This window comes from Bufo gargarizans, chromosome 1 (genome assembly GCF_014858855.1).
Source record: "Bufo gargarizans isolate SCDJY-AF-19 chromosome 1, ASM1485885v1, whole genome shotgun sequence".
Taxonomy (NCBI): Eukaryota; Metazoa; Chordata; class Amphibia; order Anura; family Bufonidae; genus Bufo; species Bufo gargarizans.
The window spans coordinates 506517322-506544599 of NC_058080.1; the positions used below are offsets into that span (position 1 = coordinate 506517322).

Genomic DNA, 27278 nt, shown 5'->3' on the forward strand with positions numbered 1-27278 from the left:
TTTGCCCTAATGCATTCTGAATGGAAAAGGATCCGCTCAGAATGCATCAGTTTGCCTCCGTTCAGTCTCCATTCTGCTTTGGAGGCGGACAACAAAACTCTGCAAGCGTATGGAAGAAGTGATTGTCACAATGGGGAGTGGGGGAAACTCCCCACCTTACAATGAGGAGGCAACTTCGAAGCAACAAGGCCAGGAGGAGCAGGTCACCTCCTACAGCTTCCCTAATTCTGGCCCTGACTCCTAACCGTATGAGCCAACCCAGATGGTAGGGGGGCTCATACTCCGGAACCTCTGGGCCCTACTAACCCTCAAGAAATCCCTGGACTAGGAGCAGGGTAAAGACTACCTGTTCCTCCAAAACACGGATGAACAGGAGTCTCCACCGGCCAAGCAGCAAAGTAAAAGGACACCAAGTAGAATGACAGGTAAGTAACCAGTGGCCAGAGACAACTGAACCAAGAACAACAGTAAACCTGGTCACTTGCCTGCCTCAGCTGCTGGAAGGAACCAAAGAAGACGCCATAGAAAACTGGAACCCATACAAACGCACTGCCATCCAACACCATAAGGATGCAGTACGTACAGACACACAGGGACCAGCACTCCAGCAACTGCACATCCTAGAATTCTGGTTTACCCCTCCGGGAAACCAATGGGTCCCCCCTTTCAGAGGATACAACGTAAGACGGGAATGTCTAGCAAACATGCTGAACACCAAACTAGACATACAAACACCCAGAACATAACCCACTCCAAACAATAAGGATAGGAATGGAAGGAGAAACCGGGATGACAACGAGCAAGGTCCTAGTCCAACAAAGGCAGTAGAACCACTGCCCCCAGCCAGCAAGCCACAGGTTTTTATCAAGCTTGCGGCCACACCCAGGAAACGCCTTAATCCTCACTAGCCAGAAGATTAACCCCTTGCTGACCAAACAGCAGGTTGGCACACCTTAAAGGGGAAGTGCACGTGCATTCCACAAACTACACGTTGCCCCTAGCAACCGCATCACGGTCAAACACCCAATATGATTGTGACAGTGATATTGGGTGATTACTGGATAAAGAAGATGGGTCAAGTAAAGGCTTTTTGAGGATGGGTGTAATGGTAGCATGTTTCAAACCAGAGGGGAAGACTCCAGAGGTTAGTAAAAGGTTGAAGAGATGAGTCTATTATAGGGTGACCTCAACACATTGCCGTAAGTTAAAAGTGACACCTCATTAATGGTGCTCAAGGCAGCGATCTCAGAAAATCCATAATTTTACCATATTGGTGAAGGGATTCATTTAGGTCTTCAGTAGTTTGGTTCAGCAATTCCAAGCAGTGAGCTTCGATTCGTGGACTATGTTTAGGATGAACCACATGTTTGTGATTTCTGTAGATGTTCACAGCTATAGCAGATATGTCTCTGGAGTGTAGATGGAACCCGGAGTACCTAGAGGAAATCAATGCAAATGCTGGGTTACCGTGCCAAACACCAGGCAGATGTAGCCCTGTACATATTCAAGCTCATGGTCCTAGTGATAATCACTAAGCCATGTGTAACACTCAGTTATTTGCTCCTGTTCATTTTATGACCTTGCAGAATTCTGTGGACACTATAGTTGGTTTGGCCAGGTAGGTGATATATGATGGATGTGTTTTGCAGTTGGTCCTAATATAGTTTGTTTGCCTCCCAGAGTGTGCAAAAAGCAGTAGGTGTAAAGACCACTACAATGCTGATGTAGGTTTCATACAGCCTATATGACTAAAGGTTGGGCAGCATTGGCTATTAAATGACAAATCTTTTGACCAGACTAGATTATCATCATTGTCCTCCTTTTCTCCAGCGATGAGAACGGTGTTAAAGGGGTATTCTATTATAAAGAGACTATGTAGGGCTGTGTTGGGGTTGGTCACCTCATGGATCCCCTACCATCCGATCCTTAGGATCTTTCAGATTAATATCCATTAGAATAACAATTCACACACAACACCCTTTTTAAAGGCTATGTACACCTTTGTATGCAAATTATTTTTAGTACTGCATTTTACTCATTTTTGGCTAAAAATCTTTTTTTTAAATTGGTCTTTAATAAATATATTGAGCCGTTCTGTCACAAAGGGTTAACTGTTTATCTAGCTGTGTGATTGGTACTTCACTTTGTGGCAGTCTAATATCCTTTATCTTGAAACTACTGAGAGGTCATAAACACTTATTTAAGCCACATTCTTATCAGTAAGATGAGAAGTGAGCTATAATGAGTGTTTATAATGTCAGAGATGATGAGCCCATCAGACGGGGCAGAGAGAAAATTCAGATCCCTCTATTAGAGCATCTCAGCTCTGTAAAGAAAAAAGGGTTCCATATTTGTAATAAAGACCAATAAAATAAAAAAAAGTACAATGCAATAATAAAAAGAATTGCCCCTTAAAGGGGTTGTCTCTTAATAGGCAATGGGAGCATATTGCTAGGATGTGCCCGCATTGTCTTATAGGTGTGAGTACCACCACTGGGACTCGCACCTATATTGAGAACGGAGCCCCGCAAGGCGGTGGCTGGAAGACTCTGATCCATGCGCGGCCCCTGCTCCTATTCATTTCTATGGGGCTGACAGGAATAGCCGAGACAGCGCTCTGCTATTTTTGTCGGCCCCATAGAAAATTAATGGATGGCGGCTGCGCATGTGCAGTGCTCCCTGCTTCACTTGCGGGGCTCCGTTCTTGATATATCCTAGCGAGATGCCCCAATTGTCCATGATGAGACGACCCCTTTAAGGTGTACATAGCCTTTAAGGTCTCAAAGTGAAAGTCCCCCTTTCAAAGAGGTTTTTGACAAATGTATATAACCTCTATGGATGCACTCAATCGGTGTTTTCTCAGTATCCTATACACTTCTATGGAGAGGTCTGCTGGCATTCTTGGCCACTGCTTCATATGTCTCCTCCAATAGTCATACATGCCAACTCTCCTGGAATGTCTCTGAGACTCCTGAGAAAAGGGAGATCTTCTGGACTTTCAGAGAAGTTGGCAATTCTACTCCTGAGACCAGTATGGGGGGGGGGGCTTTTTTTCTTCTAGAAAGCAACCCTCCATGTATTTTTTAACTTTGGGGTGCCAGGGTGCTGTTATTAGATGCAGTCCTAGCCCTCAAATGTGGAAACAGAGTGGGGGTGCCACACAGCGGGAAGGATATATGTAAAACGGGTGCTTTACCCAACAACAAAAAAATGTAAACCATGTGCTGCTGTCCTCGTTTTCTTGGATGGCATCTGACAAATGTCATTAGTTGACAACCGTGTTCATAGGGGTCCCAGCAGTAGAGATGTTCAGGCTCGTTCACATCACCGTTATTAACAGAAGTGCCGGATTTGGCAAATAGCTGACACATTTCTCCACGATTTTTAACGAACTCTTTGACGGAGCCTCCAGCGTGGATGTGAAAGAGCCTTATATTCATGTAATCTGTATTTCTATTTAGTGTCAGATCCTCATGCTTTCATTTGAGTCACGTATGTACAGTGTAAATTTTCCCAAACCATGTTGAATTTAAAGCGCCATTGACCCGGAGCCTGATCTTTCTATAAATGTCTGGGAAATGACTGTACTATATGGTACTGTCCATGGAAAATATCTGCTCTCCTTGTGTCGCCTACTAGGTCGCCAGCACAGTTTACTGCAGCTTACAACATATGTAATGCGTACTTATGGACAGTCGTCTTTGATATGGCTGGGCAGTTTAGACTGTGTATCATGAAATGTATACAAGGCACATGAGAGGTTCCTTCTGTAGGATGAGGAGGTTGTAGGCTGGAGGCCAGACGCTGAAGTGTCATGGTGTTGTACGTTATCTGCACGACTGTTTCCTGATCTGCCCTCGTGTCATTCGTTGATAAGGTTGCATTTCTTGGAGAGGACAGGGAATGGCAGTTCTTTCGGAGGACATTCTCCTGCAGCTTTTTGTGTTCCTTGCACATCACCGACACCTTTTTGTGCAAGCCTGTAAAATATATCGTGGTGGTCTGTGGCTGATAGGACCGTGCTGAGACCTTGCTAGGCAGGCATCATGCTATCTGAGACTGTCCACACGATCGTAAATGGTACTTTTCCTTTTTAGGGCAGAGGAGCACTATGATTAACAGGCTTTCAATGTCCAAGAGAAACAAGCTGCAGGAACCTTTTTCGTTATTTTTTGGCACTAATACTGATGAGTGTTCTGGCCATGAGCGGCATTGTGTGACTGTATTGTGATGATGGGTGGTTGATGATGAGCAATAACCTGTCCTCCTGGGAGTTTAGGGCCTACTAGTGGAATTGATTCTATAGCTGCATGTGGACATATTCGCTGTTCTGTTCTTGGTCTTACCACACCTGAACATTCTGCCAAACAGGGCTGTATTGTGTGTTGCCATATCTCACAGTAAGGCCTCATGCACACGACCGTTGTTTGGGTCCGCATCCGAGCCACCGTTTTTGCGGCTTGGATGCAAACCCACTCGCTTTAATGGGGCCGCAAAAGATGCGGATAGCACTCTGTGTGCTCTCCGCATCCGTTGGTCCGTTCCGTGGCCCTGCAAAAAATAGAATATGTCCTATTTTGCAGACAAGAATAGGCATTTTTATTGCAGAGCGACGGTTTGCGGACTGCAAAAAAAAAAAAAAAGCACGCTCGTGTGGATGAGGCCTAAGGCCGAATGCACACCGCCGTGGAACACGGACGTGAGCGGTCCGTGGTATCCCGGCCTGGCATCCTGCTGACAGCTGGAGCCCACGGCGTCATTGGTTGCTATGACGCTGTGCGCTTCATGCCGCCACTGCACTACAGTAATACACTCGTATGATCTATACCAGTGTATTACTGTAGAGCAGCGGCGGCATGAAGCGCACAGCGTCATAGCAACCAATGACGCTGTGCGCTCCAGCTGTCAGCAGGATGCCAAGCCGGGATACTACAGACCTCTCACATCCGTGTTCCACGGCCGTGTGCATTCGACCTAAGGGTGCATTCACACGACCGTAGGTGTTTTGCGGTCCGCAAATTGCTGATCCGCAAAACACTGATGCCAGCCGTGTGTGCGTTCTGCAGTTTGTGGACCACACATGGCAAGCGCTATTTAGAGAATGCCTAAGCTTGTCTGCGGACAAGAATAGGACATGCTCTATCTTTTTTGCGGGGCCATGGAACGGAACAACTGATGCGGACAGCACACGATGTGCTGTCCGCATCTTTTGCAACCCCATTGAAATGAATGGGTCTGCCCCCGTTCTGCAAATTTGCGGAACAGTTGCGGATCCATTTATACAGTCGTGTGAATGCACCCGAATATTGATGACTTGTCATTAGGATATGCTATCAGTATTGATCATGGGGATCTGAACTCCAGTTCTCCCGCTAATAACAATTAAAGCAGCGCCATGACCACGGTCATCAACCATTTTATCTCCTAAATTCCAACAGTATTTGATAAGAAGTTGGAGGACAAAGCTCTGTTGGAAGGGGGCAACATGGTGAGAACTCCACAACACCGTTACTGCAGCCCTTGGGGGCAGGCATCAGGTGCTCCTAGTATCTTCAGTAGAAGGTCCTCTACTTCATGGTTTATTAAATCCAAAAATCTTTATTCCACAACTTTAACAGTTTAGCCCATAGTACAGTAAGTACGGCTAATGCGTTTCGGACATCATGCACCTTTCATCATAGCTATGTATAGGGGTTATTACTTAATGAATCTAAAAAATGAAACTCGCACATCATATAATGCCGTCTTTCTAACAAAGCTAGCATCAACCCTGTACCTCACATGGATCCAAAGATTTCCCCATTCATTGCTCCAGCTGCTGTGATGAATTTATTTCAAGCTGGTAAATTAGGGTGCTGGTGGCAGTTAAAGGGTGGAACTGAGCATGTCTGACCACCTCTGAGAGTTGATAGAAACAAGGAAAAGAACAAACAGCAGGTGGCGCTATACAGGTACATTTTATTGAATAACTCAGTGGCTATACAAAATGTTTAATTGCATGCAATTACCAAAAATATTCAGATCCAGGTGCTGGTTTGAAAGGTGTAGACTTTATTAATAATAATAATAATAATAATAATAACAACAACAACTGTGTGGAATAAAGATCTTTGGATTTTATAAAAGGTGGAGACCTGGACCCACTGTGACTTGTGGACTGTGTGGTGATGGAGGGAATATCACATTGGGGGAGCTGTTCCTTTTTGCCTTTTTCTACAGTTTTGCAAGGCCTGGAGTGACCATAGAGGAGGGTTAGAGGGCGAGTCAGGACTAGGGGCCTGCTGCATCACATAATGGTCGCAGGGCACAGCTCTCTACCCTGTCCGCTGGGCGCCTAATAACTCTTATTTTGTTAGAAATTTCACCACTGTCCATTTGCTACTGAGGCCAGGGATTGATTGCAGCAGTCACATGGGTATATGAGCCCATCACTGCTGAAGCCAAGTAAACAGATCAAAAGGGAGGACCACTGGAATGGTGAGGGAATAAACTGGTGAGTAAGTTTTTATCATATCCCCCCAGTATGACAACCCATTTTAATGGGTTCTGTTTGTGGTGATGAAAAGGGGAAACTTGCATAGGCCAATGTGATGAATCTTGCTATTTCCATTGTTTGATATGACGCCTAACCTGGCTTTATTGCGAGTATAATAAACTTGTGTGCTGCGCGATATTGGTCTGTTATGGTACGTATATGACCAGTGGACTGCTCTTACCACTCAATAGATGTAAGAAGAATTGACCCTCCATACTTGTGTGTCCCAGCTCCACTTTGGACATTGTTACATTTGCAGGAGGACTATATTTCTCATGTTAGGTCTCTGTGGACGTTGAATGGTTGTATTTTGAGTCTTATCTCCTTTTTCCGTTAATCTCCCTTTTGATTCACACGTTTGTCACGGTGCTCTAGTTTCTCTGTTTTTCCTCTGCTTCCAAGCGTGACTTTCAGGCTGTGAAGAGTCAGGATTAAACCATATAAGGAAGAAGTGCGTATCTGACAGCATCTTCCTCGGATCGCTCCCCCATGCTTTCCCTCTACTTATTTCCTTCCTCTTTCATCATCACAAAATTCACTGACCACTCACGTTTGGAAATTAGGAGCTGGTATTGCCGGACACTCTTTCTTTGTTCTGTGTGACTCACATTATGGATCTAGAAAGGAAACGTCTCTTTTTTTTGGGATTGGTGTCTCGGATTCCTTTACTATGTAGTAGTGACTATATGCTGAAATTAAAGGGCTCACTTTTGTACGTTTGCCACAAATACTATCCCGATGCTCGAGCACAGTTTAGTTTCCGTTGGACGAGTTCCTGAGGGATTGTTTTCCTGAAATTTTCTTTAACCCTTCATCTGCCAGCCAGGCTTGCAGACCAGCTGGTTCATGAATGATTGGTAATAGATGGAACCATATTTATGTTAGGTCAATGAACGCTTTATTGCAGTATCGGATGTATTACCCAATTCTGTAGATTGTCCAGGGATACAGAAAGGGGTCTACCACCATGGCTGTTGGGCTGCGCAGTTCATCACAATTCAACCAATGGACCGGTTTGCTGGAGACCCTTTTTCCTAGTCCTGGATAATCCCTTTAAACATACTGCAATGTTAGAGGGGGCAAAGAGGGAAGTCAAGGGTTTAACTATTTGTTACATACATTTATCTTGAACTGGAAAGCTTAGTGAGTGCTTTATTCCAGTAACAGCATCTTTAATCCCAAGGTTGTCCAGACTCTAGATATTAATGACCTATCCTTTCAATATCTGATTGATGGGTGTCCAAACTACAGCACCTTCACCCATCAGCGGTTCTCGGCATCTGCCAGGATCTGATATTGATGACCTATCCTAAAGATTGGCTCTTGATATCTAAAGCTTAGTAACAAGGGGTTGTCCAATTATAAACATGTAACCCCTATCTACAAGATGTGTCTTGATTGGTGGGGGTCAAACTGCTGGGGCCCCTGCCAATAAAAAAAATTGAGGCACGGTGTTGAAAGAAGAAATTGGTTTAAAAGTTAGTGATTATTCGAAACCCAAAAACTTTTGCAGGACAGCTAGATAGGGTGGTATAGATCTATATAGAGATATATATCTATTAAAAAAAAAAAAAAGTTTTCAGTGAGTCCTAGTTCCAGAGCTTTGGCTCCAGTCTTTGCGGCTTTCGCTCCCTGCCAGACTAGAGCTGACATGAGGCCCAGATCACCTGCATGTCATCTATGAAGCCATTTATTGGCTGGCAGCGGTGATGTGCATGTTGCTGGCACACAACACTTCTGTTACAGGATCAGAAGAAGCAGAGAAAAGAGCTGTGGAGGTGGAAACGGGATCCTCCGAAAAGTTTAGTTATCACACCCTCCTTAGCCGACCTGACAAAAGTTTTTGGGGGTTTGGCCAATCCCTTTAAGCTTGGGTTTACCTACACTGATTCCTGACCAGTCGCATTGATCTTACAGATGGTGCAATATGTCTGAGATGGATGTTCACACACACACACACACACACACACACACCAGCACATCCCAGTTTACACAAGGAGATGTGCTGCTGACAAACAATTTTATTTATGCCCGCATAAGATATAATCAGCTGGCAAACAAGCTTGTAAATGGCTGACTGGCAGACACGTTTACATAGGGTGACGAGCAGGAACGTTTGCCCGATCATCGCATGTCAATGGGTCTTTCGGACCATACACACAAGCTGATGATCAGTCCAATGATTGCTTGTACAAACCTCCATTTCCTGGTGTAAACATGTCTGCCGTTCAGACAGGCGATCCCTCGTTGTGGATGATTGCATCTTTTATGTGGACATATAGTAATAATAGTGTCCCAATTAACCAGTCCATGCAATTGTAGTTAAACAAGCTCCCATCGATTTACTGTACCGTTCAATACGTGTTAGGGCAGACTGTCCAGTGTAAATGGGCCCTTAAAGAGGTTGGCCCGCCTGGGATATGTATGGCACCTGTCTCAAGAAGGGAGCCCGGAGAGCAAGATGTGCATAAAGGGCCACCACTTTATTCAATGTTGTGGTACTTTCGGAAAGAACCGATCCAGTACTCAGCTATTTTTGGCAGTCCCATAACTGTGAATAGTGGCCCTTCATGCATAGCTTGCTCTAAATTCGGGCCCCATTCCTGAGGTAGGTGGGACCAGAAGGGAATACTCCTTTAAGCTTAGAGGGCAGTGTACGTGATCTGCCCCTGTTCTACATAAAGGTAAGTTGGGATGTAAATGAAGACTAAATTAAAAACAGAAGAATCGCCTATTTGGAAATATTTTTGGCTCCCTTCAGCTTTAGAGGCTGTCTTACAGAATTCCCACGGACCTCGTAAAATATTTATTTCCTTAAATCTGTGCTCCCTTTTAGCAGTGCAGCTTGTGTGGAGTGACCATGGTCATTCTGAGAGGGGCACACAGACGCCAGATCGTTTACTTTGCAGTTGTGTATCTGTTTTTGGGAATGTCTGTTCATATGTGAATGCATGGTGATGCATCATTTTAAAATCGCAGTTGGGCAGATTTAGCATTGAGTTAGAGGTTCATGTCATGAATCGGTCATATTTTTGTATGCCAAAAAAACAAACAAAAGTGATATTCCCTTTCCGATGCTTTCTGGGTCCCTGTTTGTCAATGCTTCAGTCACCACCGTTAAAGGGACCAGGGAGTGGAGAGCAGCAGAGTCGTAGGAAAAAAACTGATTGCTTTTTTTGCCCAATATTAAAAGAAGAATACAGAGGTTGGTTCACAGTATTCTCGTATGCCTCTGGGACCTGCCCCTATCACCAGAACAGGGCCCGTGAAGTGAAGGCGAGCAGCCGTCTACCATTCACTTCTATGGGAGTTCTGAAGGTAGCGGAGTGCTCACATGGCTATTTTCAGAAGTCCATAGCGGTGAATGGAGATGAAGGCACATGTGTGCAGATAGGAATATCCCTTAAGTGTTTTACTTTTTGCCGGTTACAGTTTCCTAATAGCAGAATGATGTAGCTTTATAACTATATCTAGACTTTGGCTCAATCAGCCTACATTTCGCCAGTGCTTCCACCTTTTTAAAGGGGTTGTCTCACTTTAGTGGCATTTATCATGTAGAGAAAGTTAATACAAGCCACTTACTAAATGTAATATTATCCATATTGCCTCCTTTGCTGTCTGGATTCATTTTTCCATCCTATTATACACTGCTCGTTTCCATGGTTACAGACCACCCTCAAATCAATCAGTGGTGGTCGTGCTTGCACATTATAGGAAAAAGCTTCAGCCTCTCTGGTGGCCAGGACCATGGGAGGGCACATAGGCTAGTGCTTTTTCCTATATTGTGCGAGCATGACCACCACTGATGGATTGCAGGGTGGTCTGTAACCATGGAAACGAGCAGTGTATAATAGGATGGAAAAATGAATCCAGACAGCAAAGGAGGCAATATGGATAATACATTTAGTAAGTGGCTTGTATTAACGTTCTCTACATGATAAATGCCACTTGCTAAAGTGAGACAACCCCTTTTAAAAGGTGGAAGCACTGGTGAAATGTAGGCTGATTGAGCCAAAGTCTAGATATAGCTATAAAGCTACATCATTCTGCTATTTGGAAACTGTAACGGGCAAAAAGTAAAACGCTTGGATGGACAGTGTCTAATCGGTTAGGGTGTAGAGTAAAGCTCTTAGCCCCAACCATCCCAATATTGATGGGCTATACTAAGGCTAGACAATGAGTTTAAAAGAAAAACCCTGGATACCTCTTTAATGATACTTGGTAGAACATGTGTCATGAAACATGGTCACCCAGGTCAGGAGCCTACTAGCAAGCCAAATGATTCCTTGTCATAATGTGTCATGGTATATTTTCCAGGTACAGTATGTCATCCTGTGACTGGTGCCCCTTCAGTATTGGATCAATCACAGCTTGCTTTCCAGTACCCTGTGTGAGCGCACTGGATGTCACTTCCCTTCTTTCAGGCTGCCCATATATGGCTTTGGTGTGACGCCCAATGTAGTACAGTAGTAAATGGGAATAGGAAATGGGAGAATAAATTGATGATTTCCTTTTTAGCTTTTTTGCTTCAGGCTGAGCAGCATTAAGAGCTGTTCTGGACTTTGTGATGTAGATTCACACCAGATTGTGTTCTTTTTAGTGTTTTATGAAAGCATCTACAGAAAGCATCACCACCAACAGCATCCAGATGTGATCCAGATGAGCTGCCAAGAGTACAGCCTGACGCTGGGGAAAGTGATGCAGGACTAGAAACTTTTTCAAGCAAATATTTTCTTTTTGTGACTGGCAGATATAAATATAAGATGATTCCAACCTACTGTTCCCTTCTCACAGTAAACACTTGGGCCTTTAGAGCTGGCCGCCCACGGACAACCCGTTAGATGAATTCATTCTGGTTTGTCTTGTGCTTCAGTAATCAAAGAGAACCAGAACTGAATGCTGACTCTTTCAGGCTTGGGTTCTTCTCTAAGTATCTGTTTGGTCTTTTAAGTGTTTAGTTTTTAGTTCAGCTACAACTATGGTCATTTTTGAGGTTTTTCCTGGCACGAATTACCACATGAGGCATGTAGGGTTGTGTTTCCAATTTCCATGTTCATTTCAAACCATTCCATAAAAAGATTAGAGAATAGAGAAGCTGTAAAAGCTAAGGTTGGATTGTTCTGTGGCTATTCTTCTGGCTAGGGCCTGCTCATATGTCCAACCTTACAGTCTCGAACAGATGACAAAACATCACATACAGGGTGGGCCTCCAAAGAACAGAACCATGTTTCTCTTATGTGGTTGTACAGGATATTTGAAAGAATGACATACTTGCCAGTTACACAAGATGCTGGAGGTGGTTTCTATTAGCAACTATGCAATGGTGTGCCTATCTTGTGTTAAAGGGGTTCTCCAAGAATGATTTAAAATGGCCACCAGCAAGCTTTCCTAGAATATGAGCAGCACTGGTTGCTTCCACTTGCAGAGCTGCCTAGTGGGATCTCACTATGCTGCTCTACAATAGATGTAATGATCCTGCCTGAGCAGCCTGACAGGAAAACTCACCAATACATAGTATATGTAAGTGCCAGTGTGTAGTGAGGCCTAAGCAACTGTACAAGAGGTGGCAACCAGTCCTGCCATTTTAGATAATATCTTCTGCAACCCCCCCCCATGTTCTTTACTCCAGACATGAATTTCAGTTTGCTGTTTCTGGGTACTATTTGGAGATTAGTTTAACAAACTCTACCCTTCAGGTAAACCCACCAATAAGTTGCACACAGTTATGACTGGAGACTGTGGATGCCATCATAGGTTCTTCTGAGTGTGCCATGTGAAATTGTCACAGGGACATGTGTCTCCCTGTCTCGTGGAAACAAACAATACTCACTTTCTTTATTAGTTACCTGTCCATAGATTTACTTCAAGCTATTCCTGCACATGCCCTTAATCACATTTCCATGAAAAAATATTGGACCCATAATCTACATACTCGCAGATGTGTACCAAAGACTGATTTTTGGGTCTTTAAGTGGCTGTTGGTGCAGCTTGTGTGAATTTTTCTGTCTCTTCTGGTGGTTTGGGCCTCAGTTGGCATTCCAGTGGTTTTGATGAGGTCAGGGCATTGTGCAAGCCACTTTAGTTCCTCCATCCTAAACTCGCCCAACCATTCCTATATGGATCTCTCGCCTTTCTCTAAAATGTCTGGGTCCTCTTTAGAATTAACAATGCTCTTCACAGAAAATGAGGGGCTAATTGAAACCCTGAAATGCAGCACGCCATGGTCTCTCCCCCCCCCCCCCCCCCCCCCCTCCAAATTTTAAAATTTTATAGCAAGCGCTTTGCATTCTTGGGCAGCTTTCTCAGCGCATCCAACAAACTCAGATTAATCCATGTGATTTCTAGTTAGTAAAATATTCTGAAAACATGTCCATAATCCATTGGCGGCCTGCTTAACATTGTGTGTGATGATGGCAGGCTTGTGTGCGGGTGCTTTGAAGAACCATGGCAGTCCATCGCGTAAAGCTCCCGACGTACCGTTCTTGTGCTGATTTGACTTTCAGAGGCCGCTTGGAACACTGTAGTAAGGCTAGTTTTACACTAGTGCTAGGGATCCGGCAGGGTGTTCTGCAGGGGAACCAGCTGCTAGATCTCTCTTCATTCCGACATTGCCATAAGCTTGAAAGTTTTTGTACGGCCCCATTAGCTGTAATGGGGACCAACAGAGATCCAGCCAAATATCCCAAGAATTGTCCGGAAGAGAACTGCTGCGATCCTCTGCATGGTTGCATCCGGATCTCTGCCGGTCCCCTTTATAGTTAATGGTGCCGGATAAAGACTTTCAAGCTTCCAGCAATGACAAAATGCAGAGACATCTGTCCCCTGCCGCTAGTGTGAAACTAGCCTAAGTCAAGTAATAGAGGATAGGCAACCGTCACACATTTCATCGCTCGACAACTCCAATTTGTAAATGTGTTTTGATCTACTGCATTGTGGCTAAGTGTTAGTTACTAGTGGACCCTTCACAGGAGGACTGTGGCAGTTTTAGCAGATGAGGAATTCCACAAATGGTCTTGTGGCATCCGGGGACAGACTGAGAGCTTAAAGTATACCTGAAAAAAAACAAAAAACTAAGTGTTTCCCTGTTGTAGGCAGGTCCAAAGTGACAGAAGGCAGGCCAACTCATGTAGATGGTGGCTGACTCAAGTAGGCAGGGACAGCAATACCATAGTACAGCACAAAATACTGCCCCAGCAAAACCAGATAACATAGGGCCGAAAATGCTGCCCTTCTGTGGTGGTCTGCAATATTCTATCCTCCTCCTCCTCCAGTTGTCTCTACTTAAGATATGGAGCAGGGGGCTTAGGAGGTGATCTGCAGGCCACAGCATGAAGTCAGCCATACCTTCAGCATGCGCCTGAACTGCCCTTAGCAATGATGCCCATAGTGCCCCAAGTGGCCAAGGAAAGAAAAAAATAAAATTTAACTACCTGTATCCCTTTTCAAGCCACCGTCTGCAGTGCAAAGCGACAGGCCTCTTGCTGCTTGAGATGTCTGCGTCTTTGTGCCTTTGAGGGTGAACAGCAAGGCGAAGAGCCTTAAACCTTTGTCCGTATAGTGTATTATCTGTATAGGAGTTACCGGTAGGCCTCTTTCACATGGGCGAGTTTTCTGCGCGGGTGCAATGCATGAGGTGACCGTATTGCACCCGCACTGAATCCGGACCCATTCTTTCTTCTGTGAAGTTCGGGTCTGGGTACCAAACATGCCAATTTTTCTCATGCGCGTGCAAAACGCATTAAAACGCTTTGCACTCGCGGGGAAAAATTGGGCATTCTCCCGCAACGCCTGTGTGAAAGAGGCTTAGTCCTGATTAACAGATAGAAGTGTCCTGATTCATTGTTGTTTGGCAATGCCTCATGATCTATAGAGAATACCGAGGACAAGTACATATTAAAGTGCTGATTTTGCAAAGGTACTTGTGTGGCCAGGTTGGATACAATTTCTTTGACGACCGTGGCTTCTAGCTTGAAGTCGTGATTGTTAAAAAAAAAAAATTCTATATGTTTGAATACCAATAGATGATTCCCTTTACTGGAGCCCCAACCATTCTTTATGCTTGGGTTTCAGCATTGGCTAAGCTGGGATTTCGATTGATTGAAGCAGCCTTTGTCCTCATCCCCCCCCCCCCCCCCTTTTTCAGGGAAGTAAACGCTGACCTGATGGCCTTCTTTATAGTATATTTGAGTAAAGATGTAGCTCTTGAGACCATTTCTGTCACTGAGTTGTAAAGTATATAATATATGTCACTTTAACATCTTTGTGACCAGCAGCCTATTTTAAAACCTAATTTTTTTTGTCACTTCCAACTTTTTATTTCATTTTCCATTAACAGAACAGTCTGCAGGTTTGTATTTTCTAATGGAACAATTTTGAGGTAAATATAATATTGTTAAAAATAAAATTGCAGTGCATATTTATAGTGCATCTTTCTCTAGGTCAGTATGATTATGTAAATGCCAAAATATGTGTGTATGTATGTGTATATATATATATATATATATATATATATATATATATATATATATATTTTATAAATTTTTTTTTTTTTTTTATGTTTTACAAATGTTTCAGAATTAAACAACTTTAAAAAAAAAAAAATGTTTATCATAGAGACAAAGTTTTGACTGGTGGGGACCTGAGCACTGAAATCCTCATTGATTCCTGGAATGAGGGGAGTGAAGAGCTCTCTCTCCTCGCTGCACAAGACCGGTTTCATAGAAGACTATGGGCCCCGTCCCACTTCTGTCCTCAGCCGTGAGAAGAGAGAGCGTGCCATGTGTACTTATCCTCTTCCCTCGTTGTAGGGATTGGTGGGGGTCTCAGCACTCGTACACCCACTGATGTAATCTTTCGATATGTCTATCTGACCTATCAATTTTTTTTTAAACATTTTAGACCCTTTAAATGTTTAAAAATGTAAATGATTTTACATTGTTGCATATTTTTTTGTTATTTTATATGTTTAAAGGGGTTATCTTGGAATTATTGATGACCTATCCACAGGATAGGTCATTGATATGGCATTGGCTATGGTCGGAGTCCTGGCACCCCCATCGATCAGCTGTTTTGAGAAACTGTGGCACTCGCCAGAGCTATGATTTACGGCTCTGGGTTTGGTATTGTAGCCTGATTTTATAGATATACAAATTACCAGTACCTTTGTGCCCAAGTAGCTGTCCCTCCGCCGTTTTGTGCCCAGCCGCGCCCTGAATTCTGGATCCCAGCGCCGCCCCCTCTTAATTTATTAATTGCACTTCCGTTTTTTTTATCTTCTTAAGCCGCTCGTAATCTCGCGCATGCGCAGTTAGTTGGAGCACTTGCTCGTTCTTGCTGTGAGGGCGGAGGGAATAGAGGAGACAAGACAGCTCCAACTAACTGCGCATACGCTAGATTACGAGCGGCTTCAGAAGAATAAAAAAAAAACTAAGTGCAGTGAATACATTGAAAGGGGTGGCGCTGGCATCCACGATTCGGGGGGTGCTGGGTGCAAAACGGCAGAGGGGACAGCCCCTGGTAATTTGCATATCTATAAAATCGCTTTTGTGTTATAAATACGGTAAACCACAGGTGTGGTTAACAATAGTACATTTTTTTTATTTTTTATTACAACAATGAGATTCTGGGTAACTCATTCAACCCAGTGTAATTGCTGGGCTCCGATCGGTTACCATGGCAGCCAGGATGCTACTTGAGCCCTGGCTGCCATGGCCAGTTCCCTGGACTGGAGAAGATCGTCTTGGAGACAGGGAGGGCTGGGCAGGCAGGGAGACCTGGCACAGCCAATCCAAGCAGGCTTTGTATGAAGTGTGCACAGAAAATACTGGTACGGAGCATCGCTTGCTGTGATTGGCTGGTTGTATACTGGGTTGGATTGGCGATTCTGAGGGAAGGCAGGGGGAGCAGGAGCATCTGCACTTCAGACAATTCTAATGTGGTGGTGAATACAGTACAGCACCAGAATCTGTACCAGTTCATACAATACAGCACCAGTACATACAGTACAGTATACAAATGGCTACCAGTCAAGGCCCCATCATGGCTCCACCAGCAAGAAGAAAGAAATATGAAGCCAGTTTCAAACTTAAAGGGGTTCTGCAGTTTGTTTAAACTGATTATCTATCCTCTGGATAGATCAGCATCTGAAATGGGGTCTGACACCCGGGACCCCAGCCGATCAGCTGTTTGAGAAGGCAGCGGCACTCCAGCAGCGACGCGGCCTTCTCACTGTTTACCGCTGGCCCAGTGACGTCACGACTAGTGTCAACTTGCCTGGGCGCGGCTAAGCTCTGTTCACTTGCCTGGGCGGGGCCAAGCTCCATTCAAGTTGATACTAGTCATGACCTCACTAGCGTCACTGGGTAAACAGTGATAAGGCCGCGGCGCTGCTGCCTTCTCAAACAGCTGATCGTGGGGGTCCCAAGCGTAAACAAACTGCAGAACACCTTTCAAGTTGTAAACTTTGCCATGGAACATAATAACTGCGCTGCTGCGAGACAAATATTATGTTTTTAAATTTTTATTTAGTGTGCGTTTGAAGAGGGGTAGTCTGATACGGCGAGTATAGCCCAAACCCTATATTTTAAATTAAAAAGTTGGGGGTCGTCTTATGCGCTCAGTTGTCTTATACGCCAGAAAATACGGTAATCCATATACATTCTTGGGTACCAGAGTTTATTTTTTTTGCGTTTTCATTTTTCTTCCCTGTCTTCAGAGCCATAACTTTTTTTTATTTTTCCGTTCACTTAGCTGTATGAAGCCTTGTGTTTTCTTTTTGTTTGCCGCACAAGTTGTATTTTCTAATGCCATCATTTAATATAGCATACAATGTAGTGGGATCTGGGGGAAAAAAATAATACAAATAGGCTGGAATTGGGGGGTAAAAGAAATTCACAATTCTTCCACAGATTTATGGTTGTCCCTATGGTGTTCCTTATGTGGCAAAACTGACTTGTGCCCTTTATTCTCCGGATCAGTAAGATTAAAACGATACCACATACATAAACAATTTTTATTTTTATTTTTTACATCCCTGTATTCTGACCACCGTAACTTTTATTATTATTATTATTATTATTATTATTATTATTATGCTGTGTGGGGGCTAATTTTTGGCATGACTATCTGTAGTTTTTATTGATACCGTTTTTTAAAGTGCGTGAGACTTTTTTTGATGACATTTTAATCAGTTTTTTGGGGGTAAGTGAAACAATTAAAAAAATTTAGACTTTTGTTACGCCATTTGCCATATGGGATACATATTTTAATAGTAAGGGTGTTTTCAGATGTGGGAATGCCCATCATGTTTATTACCTATGTATTTTTTATTTATTTTTTGCTATTCTATCAAAAAGTAGTGGTTTTAAATTTTTATATACAGTATAGACCAAAAGTTTGGACACACCTCCTTCTTCAAAAAGTTTTCTTTATTTTCATGACTATGATAATTGTAGATTCACACTGAAGGCATCAAAACTATGAATTAAGGCCTCTTTCACACTTGCGTTGTCCGGATCCGGCGTGTACTCCACTTGCCGGAATTACACGCCGGATCCGGAAAAACACAAGTGTACTGAAAGCATTTGAAGACTGATCCGTCTTCAAAATGCTTTCAGTGTTACTATGGCACATAGGACGCTATTAAAGTCCTGGTTGCCATAGTAGTAGTGGGGAGCGGTATACTTACAGTCCGTGTGGCTCCCGGGGCGCTCCAGAATGACGTCAGAGTGCCCCATGCGCATGGATCATGTGATCCATGCGATCACGTCATCCATGCGCTTGGGGCGCCCTGACGTCACTCTGGAGCGCCCCGGGAGCCGCACGGATGGTAAGTATGCTGCTCCCCGCTCCCCACTACACTTTACCATGGCTGCCAGGACTTTAGCGTCCCGGCAGCCATGGTAACCATTGAGAAAAAGCTAAGCGTCGCATCCGGCAATGCGCCGAAACGACGTTTAGCTTAAGGCCGGATCCGGATCAATGCCTTTCAATGGGCATTCATTCCGGATCCGGCCTTGCGGCAAGTGTTCCGGATTTTTGGCCGGAGCAAAAAGCGCAGCATGCTGCGCTATTTGCTGCGGCCAAAAAACTTTTCCGTTCCGGAACAGAAGACATCCTGATGCATCCTGAAGGACGGACTGTCCATTCAGAATGCATTAGGATAATCCTGATCAGTATTCTTCCGGCATTGAGCCCCGACGACGGAACTCTATGCCGGAAGAAAAGAACGCAGATGTGAAAGAGCCCTAAGACATGTGGAATTATATACAAACAAAAAAGTGTGAAACAACTGAAAATGTGTCATATTCTAGGTTCATCAAAGTAGCCACCTTTTGCTTTTACTGCTTTGCACACTCTTTGCATTCTCTTGATGAGCTTCAAGATGTAGTCACCTGAAATGGTCTTCCAACAGTCTTGAAGGAGTTCCTGGAGGTGCTTAGCACTTGTTGGCCCTTTCGCCTTCACTCTGCGGTCCAGCTCACCCCAAACCATCTCGATTGGGTTCTGGTCCGGTGACTGGAGGCCAGGTCATCTGGCGCAGCACCCCATCACTCTCCTTCATGGTCAAATAGCCCTTTGGGGTCATTGTACTGTTGAAAAATAAATGATGGTCCAACTAGACGCAAACCGGATGAAATAGCATGCCGCTGCAAGATGCTGTGGTAGCCATGCTGGTTCAGTATGACTTCAATTTTGAATAAATCCCCAACAGTGTCACCAGCAAAGCACCCCCACACTATCACACCTCCTCCTCCATGCTTCACGGTGGGAACCAGGCATGTAGAGAGTCCAACCGTTCACCTTTTCTGCGTCGCACAAAGACACTGTGGTTGGAACCAAAGATCTCAAATTTGGACTCATCAACCCAAAGCACAGATTTCCACTGGTCTAATGTCCATTCCTTGTGTTCTTTAGCCCAGACAAGTCTCTTCTGCTTGTTGGCTGTCCTTAGCAGTGGTTTCCTAGCAGATATTCTACCATGAAGGCCTGATTCACACAGTCTCCTTTTAACAGTTGTTCTATAGATGTGTCTGCTGCATTGACCTGGTCTCTAATCTGAGCTGCTGTTAACCTGCGATTTCGGAGGCTGGTGACTCGGATGAACTTAACCTCCGCAGCAGAGGTGACTCTTGGTCTTCCTTTCCTGGGGTGGTCCGCATGTGAGCCAGTTTCTTTGTAGCGCTTGATGGTTTTTGTGACTGCACTTGGGGACACTTTCAAAGTTTTCCCAATTTTTCGGACGGACTGACCTTCATTTCTTAAAGTAATGATGGACACTCGTTTTTCTTTACTTGGCTGCTTTTTTTCTTGCCATAATGCAAATTCTAACAGTCTATTCAGTAGGACTATCAGCTGTGTATCCACCTGACTGCTCCACAGCGCAACTGATGGCCCCAACCCCATTTATAAGGCAAGAAATCCCACTTATCAAACCTGACAGGGCACACCTGTGAAGTGAAAACCATTTCAGGTGACTACCTCTTGAAGCTCATCAAGAGAATGCCAAGAGTGTGCAAAGCAGTAATCAAAGCAGAAGGTGGCTACTTTGAAGAACCTAGAATATGACATATTTCCAGTTGTTTCACACTTTTTTGTTATGTATATAATTCCACATGTGTTAATTCATAGTTTTGATGCCTTCAGTGTGAATCTACAATTTTCATAGTCATGAAAATAAAGAAAACTCTTTGAATAAGAAGGTGTGTCCAAACGTTTGGTGATATATAATATAATATAATATATATATATATATATATATATATATATATATATATATAATATATATATATTTTTTTTTTTTTATTAGTTAGGACCATACATATTGGGACATGGACACAATTCTAACATTTTTGGCTCTATACACCACCACAATGGATTTGAAATGAAACGAACAAGATGTGCTTTACCTGCAGACTGTCAGCTTTAATTTGAGGGTATTAATTTCCAAATCGGGTGAAAGGTGTAGGAATTACAACAGTTTGCATATGTGCCTCCCACTTGTTAAGGGACCAAAAGTATTGGGACAGAATAATAATCATAAATCAAACTTTCACTTTTTAATACATGGTTGCAAATCCTTTGCAGTCAATTACAGCCTGAAGTCTAGAATGCATAGACATCACCAGACGCTGGGTTTCATCCCTGGTGATGCTCTGCCAGGCCTCTACTGCAACTGTCTTCAGTTCCTGCTTGTTCTTGGGGCATTTTCCCTTCAGTTTTGTCTTCAGCAAGTGAAATGCATGCTCAATCGGATTCAGGTCAGGCTACTTTCACACTAGCGTTCGATCGGATCCGTTCTGAACGGATCCGATCATATTAATGCAGACGGAGGCTCCGTTCAGTACGGATCCGTCTGCATTAATAACTTAGAAAAAATTCTAAGTGTGAAAGTAGCCTGAGCGGATCCGTTCAGACTTTCAATGTAAAGTCAATGGGGGACGGATCCGCTTGAAGATTGAGCCATATGGTGACATCTTCAAGCGGATCCGTTCCCATTGACTTACATTGTAAGTCTGAACGGATCCGCTCGCCTCCGCACGGCCAGGCGGACAGCTGAATGCTGCAAGCAGCGTTCAGATGTCCGCCTGTCCGCGCGGAGGCGAGGCTGAACGCCGCCAGACTGATGCAGTCTGAGCGGATCCGCTCCATTCAGACTGCATCAGGGCTGGACGGAGGCGTTCGGGTCCGCTCGTGAGCTCCTTCAAACGGAGCTCACGAACGGACCTATGAGCGCTAGTGTGAAAGTAGCCTCAGGTGAATGACTTGGCCATTGCATAACATTCCACTTCTTTCCCTTAAAGGGAGCCTTTTACCGGGTTTTTGTGTATAGAGCTGAGGACATGGGTTGCTAGATGGCCGCTAGCACATCCGCAATATCCAGTCCCCATAGCTCTGTGTGCTTTTATTGTGTATAAAATACGATTTAAAACATATATGCAAATTAACCTCAGATGAGTCAGAGCTTGAAAATATGACTCTGGTCACACAAGTAAGATATGACCCTTTTATGTTAATTAGCATATGTATCAAATCGGTTTTTTTTTTACACAATAAAAGCACACCGAGCTATGGGGACTGGGTATTGCAGATGTGCTAGCAGCCATCTAGCAACCGATGTCCTCAGCTCTAAATCCAAAATCCTGGTGACTGGTTCCCTTTAAAAAAAACTCTTTGGTTGCTTTTGCAGTATGCTTTGGGTCATTGTCCATCTGCACTGTGAAGCGCCGTCCAATGAGTTCTGAAGCATTTGGCTGAATATGAGCAGATAATATTGCCCGACACACTTCAGAATTCATCCTGCTGCTTTTATCAGCAGTCACATAATTAATAAATACAAGAGAACCAGTTCCATTGGCAGCCATACATGCCCACGCCATGACACTACCACCACAATGCTTCACTGATGAGGTGATATGCTTAGGATCGTGAGCAGTTCCTTTCCTTCTTTTTAGAGGTCGTTTGGCAAACTCTGATCGGGCCTTCCTGTTTTTGAGGCTCACCAATGGTTTACATCTTGTGGTGAACCCTCTGTATTCACTCTGGTGAAGTCTTCTCTTGATTGTTGACTTTGACACACATACACCTACCTCCTGGAGAGTGTTCTCGATCTCACTAACTGTTGTGAAGGGTGTTTTCTTCACCAGGGAAAGAATTCTTCGGTCATCCACCACAGTTGTTTTCCGGCTCTTTTGGTGTTGCTGAGCTCACCGGTGCGTTCCTTCTTTTAAAGAATGTTCCAAACAGTTGTTTTGGCCACGCCTAATGTTTTTGCTATCTCTCTGATGGGTTTGTTTTGTTCTTTCAGCCTAATGATGGATTGCTTGACTGATAGTGACAGCTCTTTGGATCTCATCTTGAGAGTTGACAGCAACAGATTCTAAATGCAAAAAGCACACTTGAAATGAACTCTGGATCTTTTATCTGCTCATTGTAATTGGGATAATGAGGGAATAACACACACCTGGCCATGGAACAGCTGAGAAGCCAATTGTCCCATTATATTTGGTCCCTTAACAAGTGGTAGGCACATATGCAAACTGTTGTAATTCGTTCACCTGGTTTGGATATAAATACCCTCAAATTAAGGCTACTTTCACACTTGCGTTCGGAGCGGATCCGTCTGGTATTTGTACAGACGGATCCGCTCCTATAATGCAAACGTTGGAATCCGTTCAGACTGAATCGTCTGCATTATATTTGACTAAAAAAGTCTAAGTACAATTTGTATTCAGACGGATCCATCCAGACTTTACATTGAAAGTCAATGGGGGGGGGGGGGGGGGGGGGGCATCCGTTTGAAAAATGCACCATATTGTGTCACCTTCGAACGGATCCGCCCCAATTGACTTCCATTGTAAGTCTGGACGGATCCGTTTGCCTTTGCACGGCCAGGCGGACACCCGAACGCTGCGAGGACAGACTGTGCCAGACTGATGCATTCTGAGCGGAACCGCATCCACTCAGAATGCATTAGGGCTGGACGGATCTGTTCGGAGCCGCTTGTGAGCCCCTTCAAACTGAACTCACAAGCGGACACCCGAACTTAAGTGTGAAAGTAGCCTAAAGCTGACAGTCTGCCATTAAAGCACATCTTGTTTGTTTCATTTCAAATCCATTGTGGTGGTGTATAGAGCCAAAAATGTTAGAATTGTGTCCATGTCCCAATATTTATGGACCTGACTGTGTGTGTGTGTATATATGAATAAAAATAATTATATATATAATGTGTGTGTAAGTTCACTAACCTCATAGAGACGTTTTTCTCCTTTTGGACAATTCAATCTAAAAACCATCTACAGTATGTTATACCATTGTAAGATGTGAGCAGTCTAAATTGAATATTGCGCGCTTTCCGGTCATGGCCAACACCAGTGAAGGATGTGTGCAGCAGAATTCACTCTCTCAACTACCAGAATATTTATATATGGAATATCCATTTCCCAGTTGCATCATTTACTGACAAATAGTTGAAGAATTTAGCATTTGTAGCGGTCTGTCTCCGAAACGCGTGTACCTCACCAGTACTCATCTGTCTTCCTGGCTGGGAATGTGAATTCTTCAGTGACTGAAAGAACTGCTTTGCTGTCAGAACAAACGGCACATAATGTTTTACAGTGAGTGACTGGATGATATTTCATAAATTCATTCCAGCCTCTATAGGTCACTATCTGACATTTCACTCTTCTCCCTCAGATGAAGTTTTCTACAGGAGTTTTCTGCATTCCTTATAGTACAATGGCATTTTGTATTGCAACACATGTGCCCCCTGCACCGTTCCCACTGCGCAAGCGATGATTTCTCAGACAGAATTCCATCTTGTAGGAATGCTAGAAAAAACTGCACCTCTGCACGATACACAATTTCACAATTGCCTGTATGCCTTCCTTATAGTTGGAAAGTCTTAATATCAAACGCTTTGGACATGTTTGACCTGGAAAAAAAAATGATGATTTGTTAATAACGCTATGTTTTGGGCTGCTATTTCCATTCCTTCATTCAGTTTCAGACACAATAGTATGCAGTTTTTAGCCTGATCCTAGTTCTAGACTTTGCATATGTGGTAGTGTCCCTCCCAGTAATACATGCTGGATGTGAGGTCTGTCTAGGATGCTGCTGTCTTCACTAGCTCATGTATCCTAACAGCTCGATACGTAGCCTGCTTTCCACTTCTATCATTCATCCTCTTTTCTTGTGCTGACAGAAAATGATGCTAAGGAGTTTGTGTTTCCCTGCTCCTGTGGTCTACATTGAGTTTTCCCCTCGTTGTAAACTGTCTATACAAAGCCTGCGAATCATTCTACCTCTGTTTACAGCAGCGTGATTTGCCTTCCCTTAAAACCTAGATGCGTTCCGCCCTCTCCACACCCTGATCTGCAGTGTACAACCTATTCCTCCATCCCAGCTGCTGTCTCGAACGCTGATAGTAAGGAGGCGACGCCATCAAACAGTAGCAGTGTGCTGTGTGAGATCTATGTTAACTTCTGCAGGACAGTGCGCCAATTGAAGGACCTGCACACGCACTGCAGCAGCAAAGTGGTAGAGATTAAAATGCGTTGTCAAGTTAAAATGGCATCCCCTAGCAGTTTCCATTCCTCCTGAGAATGGAGGTCATGTGCCCCACCCCCTTCAATTGAGTTTCTGGGCAAGCATGTGTGGTGCCTCAGTTACCAGCAGTCCCACACAAAATGAATGGAGTGGCATGCTTGACCAACTGCTCCATTCAGATGGAGAAATGGAACCCACGTTTTATACTATGCGTAGCATTTTAAGTTGTCCCCTAAATATCGGGGATCAGATAGTTATGCAGAGGTGACCATACCCTTTAAAAAGAAACTATGTTGGCTATCTTAACCCATGATTAACTAGGTGTCAAGGATTCCTAGCATGGTCGAGGATCTTTTCTGCCCGACTTGTCTTAGTGCTAACGAATGGCTGCAGCAAGTGATGTCTGATTGCTTGTACCTCGATTGGAGGAGTAAATTGATCTTGCTCGTTTTGGCATTGCTGTCACCAGTAGTTGTATTGGCGGTTGTCTGTTTGTGCTACTGTAGCAGGAACTGTGTAGGCAATGTGTTGGGAATGGTGTTGTTTTATGGCCATATGGGTACTCCTTAGGCTACTTTCACACTTGCGTTCGGACCGGATCTGTCTGGTGTCTGCACAAACGGATCCGCTCCTATAATGCAAACGATGGTATCCGTTCAGAACGGATCCGTCTGCATTATATTTCAGAAAAAAAATCTAAGTCTGAAAGTTAGTCAGATGGATCCGTCCAGACATTGCATTGAAAGTCAATGGGGGACGGATCTGTTTGAAATTGCACCATATTGTGTCAGTGTTAAACGGATCCGTCCCCATTGACTCACATTGTAAGTCTGGATGGATCCATTTGGCTCCGCACGGCCAGGCGGACACCCGAATGCTGCAAGCAGCGTTCAGGTGTCCGCCTGCTGAGCGGAACTGAGGCCAAGCTGTGCCTGACTGATGCATTCTGAGCGGATCCGCATCCATTCAGAATGCATTGGGGCTGTACGGATCCGTTCGGGGCCGCTTGTGAGAGCCTTCAAACGGAACTCGCAAGCGGAGCCCCGAACGCAAATGTGAAAGTAGCCTTAGTGGTGGGCACAGCGTTATGGGCAATTGCTGTCAATACCGTTTGGTCCATTACTTCACAATCCCAAGAGTGAGGAACATCTGCAGGGTGACCTATGTGGACACTATTATTTGGAGCATTTCAGGGCTCGGCTCTGGGCACGTTGGGTGAGAATTCAGGTATTTCTTAAAGTTATAGGGCTCTTGAGTGGTGGGTTTTGGCAGCGTTCGTACATTTTAAAAATGTACATCTGAGTGCCACACTTACAGAAATACTCTGTTAACATTGGCATAACCCCATTGTATAATGAAGAACATTTTTGTTGTTTGATGCATTTTTCATAAATTAGTATTCCACAAAGTTTCCTCTGTGAAATGCTTATGAAATAATTTCTTGTGTCAAGTCTGCGCCAGATGTTCCTTATTTAGATGTTCTTGCGTTCCCCTCCTTTTCCCCCCTACATACATATGCCTCTCTTTGGGGGGGGGGGTTTGGCAATTTATTCAGTGTTTTGCTATTCCTAATAGTTTCTTGTCTGCAGTTTATTTAGTCAAAATTTCTAAAAAAAGGGTTTCATAATGTAAAAAAACAGGACCAGTGTTTATCAGACCGAAGAAATTTAACCAGAACATGTGCGGACGCTGCCAAGTCCTGCACGTAGTGCCAAGTTGTTTTCCCTTGTTCCATAAGTAGACCTAAAAACAATTTGTTGGGAAACTTTTTAACCTGGACGGCCAGATGTGATCTCCTATTTTTATCTGCATTCCACTTCCTGCAGTGTATTTCTAGCATGGTGCTGCCCTCTAGAGTTCAGGCTGTATACTGCTGTTGAATTCTTGCAGCTCAGGAGCTTTCTAGGAATGTGTTGTGTATGTGCACCAAAAGCCAGTGTTACTTTATAAAAAAAAAAAAAATACTGTCGGGGTTGTCCAATTTCTGAAGTGTGCTTTATGTTAAATTAAGATTGTATGTGAAAAAATAGCAGCACTCCCTCCACTCTGGGCTATTTTTTTTATTATTGCGTGGAAAACTGATAACTTGTTTTGTACAACCTGAATGTTTTCATGCATTTGTACTGTTAGGGTACTTTCAGACTAGCGCTTTTGTTTTCCAGTAATGAGTTCTGTCACAGGGGCTCTATACCGGAAAGAAACTGATCAGTTTTATCCTAATGCATTCTGAATGGAGAGCATTCCGTTCAGGATGCATCAGTTCAGTCCCTGTTTTTGAATGGAGAAAATACCGCAGCATGTTGCACTTCTCTACGAACCAAAAATACTGAACACTTGCCGGAATGCCGGCAGTGTATTAGTGCCGGTTCCAGCATTAGGTGTTCCGGCAAAACAAATCCTTCTTACCAGTCTGCGCAGGCGCAGACCTTTTTAAAAATGCAAACAAAATTAATACCATATCCGTTTTTCCTGATAACACTAGAGAGACGGATCCGGTATTTTAATGCATTTGTCAGACTGATTCGCCCATCCATTTGCGTCAGGATCCGGCAGGGCGTTCCTGCGACGGAACTGCCTACCGTTTCCTCTACCGCAAGTGTGAAAGTACCCTTAAAGATGTTTTTAAATTGACGGTCTTTACTTTAAAATGCGCCATTATTATCAGACAGCCTATGGTCTGACACCCTGTACCTTCAGG

The 27278-nt window shown here is 43.9% G+C and overlaps 1 long non-coding RNA gene across 2 annotated transcripts in view; it reads right to left on the reverse strand.

Annotated features, from left to right (window-relative positions):
- Window positions 1–931: 931 nt before the first annotated feature.
- LOC122924304 overlaps window positions 932–27278 on the reverse strand; it is a 52167-nt gene continuing 25820 nt past the window's right edge. Inside the window, exon 3 of one of the 2 annotated variants that reach the window (XR_006387389.1) lies at window positions 932–1436. This is a non-coding gene — a long non-coding RNA (uncharacterized LOC122924304). Of the gene's footprint in view, window positions 1437–23529; window positions 23967–27278 lie in introns of those variants that run through there. The other variant, XR_006387388.1, reaches the window with a different exon arrangement.